Source organism: Aethalodelphis obliquidens, unplaced genomic scaffold (genome assembly GCF_003676395.1).
Source record: "Aethalodelphis obliquidens isolate GAN/ISIS:26980383/991018 unplaced genomic scaffold, ASM367639v1 scaffold1, whole genome shotgun sequence".
NCBI classification, from domain to species: domain Eukaryota; kingdom Metazoa; phylum Chordata; class Mammalia; order Artiodactyla; family Delphinidae; genus Aethalodelphis; species Aethalodelphis obliquidens.
Genome location: NW_020837945.1, coordinates 94429383 through 94434884, shown reverse-complemented (window position 1 = coordinate 94434884; position 5502 = coordinate 94429383). Strand labels below are relative to the sequence as shown.

The 5502-nt window shown below is 39.1% G+C and overlaps 1 non-coding gene across 1 annotated transcript; it reads right to left on the bottom strand.

Annotated features, from left to right (window-relative positions):
* Positions 1-1270: 1270 nt before the first annotated feature.
* TRNAE-CUC (transfer RNA glutamic acid (anticodon CUC)) lies at positions 1271-1342 on the bottom strand. Its single transcript has one exon. It is a non-coding gene; the product is annotated as a tRNA-Glu (tRNA).
* Positions 1343-5502: the final 4160 nt, after the last annotated feature.

Here is a 5502-nt window from a genome sequence, read left to right as displayed (position 1 = left end):
ATTGCCAAATCCTATATTATGAAGATTTTGTCTTATTTATTCTCCCAAGAGTTTCTTTTTTTTTTTAAGATTCTATACTTTAATTTATTTTTTATTTATTTATTTTTGGCTGCATTGGGTCTTCTTTGCTACACGCGAGCTTTCTCTAGTTGCGGCGAGCGGGGGCTACTCTTCATTGTGGTGCACAGGCCTCTCACTGCGGTGGCCTCTCTTATTGCGGAGCACGGGCCCTAAGCACACAGGCTTCAGTAGTTGTGGCACGTGGGCTTAGTAGTTGTGGCTCGCAGGCTGTAGAGTGCAGGCTCAGTAGTTGTGGCGCACAGGCTTAGTTGCTCCGCGGCATGTGGGACCTTCCTGGACCAGGGCTCGAACCCGTTTCCCCTGCATTGGCAGGTGGATTCTTAACCGACGGCACCACCAGGGGAGCCCTCCCAAGAGTTTCATTGTTTTAGGTCATAAATTAGGTCCTTGATCCACTTTGAATTCATTTTTGTTTATGATGTTACATAAGGGTCCAACTTCATTCTTTAGCATGTGGATATCCAGTTGTCCCAGCACCGTTTTTTGAAGAGATTGTCCTTTCCCCATTAAATGGTCTTGGCATCCTTTTCAAAACTCATTTGACCATATATGTAAGGTTTATTTCTGGACTGTCCATTCTATTCCATTGGTGCATATGTCTATCTGTGTGCCAATACCACGCTTGATTTTGGTTATTGTAGCTCTTAATAGTAAGCTTTGAAATCAGGAAGCGTGAGTCCTCCAGTTTTGTTCTTCTCTTTCAGTATTGTTTTGGCTGTTTAGGGTCCCTTGAGATTCCATATGAATTTTAGGATTGGTTCTTCTATTTCTGGAAAAAAATCATTATTGGGATTTTTTTTTTTTTTTTCAGTATGCGGGCCTCTCACTGCCATGGCCTCTCCCATTGCGGAGCACAGGCTCCGGACGTGCAGGCCCAGTGGCCATGGCCCACGGGCCCAGCCGCTCCACAGCATGCGGGACGCTCCCGGACCAGGGCACGAACCCATGTCCCCTGCATCGGCAGGCGGACTCCCAACCACTGCGCCACCAGGGAAGCCCCATTATTGGGATTTTGATAGAGATTGCATTGAATCACATTGGGTAGTACTGACATTTTAATAATGTTAAGTCTTCTAATCCATGAACATGGGATGTCTTTCCATTTATTTATGTCTTCTTTAATTTTTTTCAGCAACTTTTTTTATAATTTTTTTTTTTGGCCATGCTTTGTAGCTCACAGGATCTTTAGTTCCCTGAACAGGGATTGAACCTGGGCCACAGCAGTGAGAGTGCTGAGTCTTAACCACTGGACCACCAGGGAATTCCCATCAGCAACGTTTAATAGTTTTCACTGCACATATCTCTCACCTCCTTGGATAAGCTAATTACTAAGTATTTTATTATTTTTGATGTTATTGTATGTGGAATTGTTTTCTTAATTTTCTTTTGACATTGTTCATGTATAGAAATGCAGCTTATTTTTTATGCTAAAAAGGTACACTTTATTTTTTTTAATTTTTGTTTTATATTGTGCTATAGTTGATTTAAAATGTTGTGTTAGTTTCAGGTGTACAGCAAAGTGATTCAGTTATATATACGCATATGTCTATTCTTTATCAAACTCTTTTCCCATTGTTATTACAGAATATCGAGCAAAAGGACCTATACAGCAAGTCCTTGTTGGTTATCTATTTTAAATATAGTAGTATGTATATGTCAATCCCAAATTCCCAATTTATCCCTCCTCCCACCCCACCTTTCCCCTTTGGGAACCATAAGTTTGTTTTCTATGTCTGTGAGTCTGTTTCTGTTTTGTAAATAAGTTCATTTGTATCATTTTTTTTAGATTCGTCATATAAGTGATATCATATGATATTTGTCTTTCTCTCTCTGACTTACTTCTTAGTATGATAATTTCCAGGTCAATCCATGTTGCTGCTGATGGGAAATGCAATTTATTTTTGTGTGTTGACTTTGTACCCTATAACTTTGGTAAATACATTTATTAGTTCTAACAACTATTTTGTGGAGTCTTTAGGGTTTTCTACACATAAGATTATATCATCTGCAAACAGAGATAATTTTACTTCTTCCTTTCCAACTTGTATGCGTTTTATTTCTTTTTCTTATCCAATTGCTCTGGCTAAAATTTCCAGTACTATGTTAAATAGAAGTGGTGAAAGTGGGCATCCTTGCCTTGTTCCTAATCTTAGAGGAAAAGCTTTCAGTCTTTCACCATTGTGTATGATGTTTGCTGTTTCACATATGAAACATAGCTTTTCATATACAGCTGACACTTGAACAACATGGGTTTGAACTGTGTGGGTCCACTTATACACACATTTTTTCCCAATAAATACATACTATGATACTACACGATTCACAGTTGGTTGAATCCACGTGTACAGAACTGCGGATGCCGAGGGTCGACTGTAAAGTTATGCACAGATTTTCAACTGTGCAGGGGGTTGGTGCCCCTAACCCCCTTGCTGTTCAAGAGTCAAGTGTATAGTTTTTCTTTTGTTGAGGTAGTTTCCTTCTATTCCTATGTTGTTGTGTTTTTATGATGAAAGGGTGTCGAATTATGTCAAATGTTTTTCTGCATCAGTTGAGATGATTAAGTTGGGTTTTTCCCTTATTTTATTGATGTAGTGTATTACATTGATCGAACAATCCTTGCATTCCAGGAATAAATCCCACTTGGTCATGGTGTATAATCCTTTTAATATGCTATTGAATTCTGTTTGCTAGTATTTTGTTAAAGATTTTTGCATAAATGTTCATATGGGATATTGGTCTGTAGTTTCTTTTTCTTGTAATGCCTTTGTCTGGCTTTGGTATCAGATTTATGCTGGCCTCATAGAATGAGTTAGGAAGTGTTTCTTCTTCTTCAGTTTTTTGGAAAAGTTTGGGAAGGATTGGTATTAGCTCTTCTTTAAATGTTTGGTAGAATTCACCAGTGAAGCCATCAGGTCCAGGACTTTTCTTTTTGGGGAGATTTTTGATTACTGATTCAATCTTCTTATTAGTCTTGGATCTATTCAGATTTTCTATTTCTTCGTGATTTAGTCTTGGTAGGTTTTGTGTTTCTAGGAATTTGTCCACTTCATCTAGGTTATCCAATTTTTTGACATGCAATTGTTCTTAGTGCTCTCTTATCTCTGTAGAATCAATAGTAATGTCCCCACTTGCATCTCTAATTAGGTAATTTGAGTCTTCCTCTTTTTTTCTTAATCCAGCTAAAGTTTTGTCAATTTTGTTGATCTTTTCAAAGAAGCAACAATTAGTTTCATTGATTTTATCTATTGTTCTTTTATTCTCTATTTCACTTATCTCTGCTCTAATCTTCATTTCTCTCCTTCTGCTGGCTTTGGGTTTATTTTGTTATTTACTATTTCCTTAGATTTTAAAGTTATGTTGTTGATTTGAGATCAGAAATTGTCTACTTTTTTCTTAGCATTTACAGTAGCCAAAAATGAGAACCCTGAGCCTACTCACACACAAACTCTAAACATTAGAAAAGCAGATTTCAAAAAATATTTAGAGAAATTTTGACATGATTGCATAACAAGAGACTCTTCAAGGAATGTTCCTGGAGTTTCCTAGCCCTCTAAAGCATAGATAGAAAAGATAGAAAGAGAGAACCAAAACCAAAAGAGTAAAGAATTTTGTTAAAAGGGCTCAAGCCCTGATTAAGTGGAGACTCATGACGAATACTAAGCTGAACTTTAAAAGGCTATTTTATAGGGACTTCCCTGGTGATGCAGTGTTTAAGAATCCTCCTGCCAATGCAGGGGACACAGGTTCGATCCCTGGTCTGGGAAGGTCCCACATGCCACAGAGCAACTAAGCCCGTGTGCCACAACAACTGAGCCTGCACTCTAGAGCCCACAAGCCACAACCACTGAGCCCACGCGCTGCAACTACTGAGCCTGCATGCTGCAACTACTGAAGCCCACGTGCCTAGAGCTTATGCTCCACAACAAGAGAAGCCACCGCAATGAGAAGCCCGCGCACACTGCAACGAAGGGTAGCCCCCACTCGCCGCCACTAGAGAAAGTCTGTGCACAGCAACGAAGACCCAATGCAGCCAAAAAAAAAGAAAGACTATCTTATAAAGCAATGGTTGGAACATGAAATAGGAGGAAGAAGAGATGAAGCCAGTAGAGATGCAAAAAGAAAGCAGAAGTATTTAATTTCCATTTTAGCCTGTCTTTATCTAAGGGAGTAACTTTCAAGCTAAAAAATTGAGAACAACCACAAGGGTTAAGGCTAAGGTAAGTGAAGAATCAGATAGGAAGAGAACTCTTAGCTCCTCCTAAGTTTTGGATTCTAAACACAGATGCTTGACATTCCAGTTCACTAAAAACATTGTAGATGCAATTGCAGAATCTGTGCTTGGTAACATTTGCAGAGTCATGGAGAAGATGAAAATCACCAGAACACTGGAAAATAAAAACTGATATCCAAGTTTTCAGCAAGAAAGAAAATGTAACTCAACAAAGAAAGTGTACTTTGGCGTACTGATTGTACTTGATATTATAGATTTGGGTCCCATCTAAGTCCACTAATTCCTCTTAACCATTTTAGAATATCTGCAACTGGCCCATACAAATAATATTTCTACTAGTTTAACAAATATTTATTAAGGGCTGCCTTTTATTTTTAACCTTGTAACTTTTGCATGTAATCCATACTCATAAACAGGAGGGCCACAAACATTTTTAAACTGCAGATGAAATCATTTCAAAGAGTTGTTGTCAAAAAGAGGGATAAGTTTTTATTATGTGAACATGGTTCCCCAATCCCACAGTGGCCTCCTTCCATCAGGCTGCACTGAATAGAGTAGCATTACAGGAGTGCAAGACACATGATATTGTTCTGTGAGTATTTCAGGATGAGAAGTTTGTTTAGAGGGCAACAGAGCACCATAAGAAGGCCCCAGAGGTAGGTTTAGTGTTGGAGCTAATGAGGCAAAAAAGATAAAACACAGCACACCAGAGTATGAATAACCAGTACATTTGCAGTTGGGGAGCTGGCCAAGGGTACAGGAGAGATTGGCAGGGTTGGAGTTAATTGGCTTGAAGTGTTAATAGCTCTCTTATGTAGAGCTATTTCCATGCAGGTGCAAACTGTTGCTCCTGATGGTATCTTAGGCCTGTGGTTGCTAGCAGATGGTAGTAGACTTTGTCAAATGTTTCAAATGTTACAAGAACAAAATTGATCAAGGTGTGAATGTGCCTAGTCAACTTCCTTACCTTTGTGACTTGTAATTAGGAAAATGAGTAGGAAGGAACCAGGCAGGAGAGATAGATATAAAAGAAGAGAGGACTCAGACAGAGAGGCTAAGCTATCTACAAAATGAAGATCTAGGAGACAGTGGGGAAGAGAGAGGAAGAAAACTTGTGTGGGAAATGGAGTAGAGGGAAAGTGTCAGAGCACGGAGCCAAGAGGAGGATCCGGTGCGGCTGCACGAAAGGG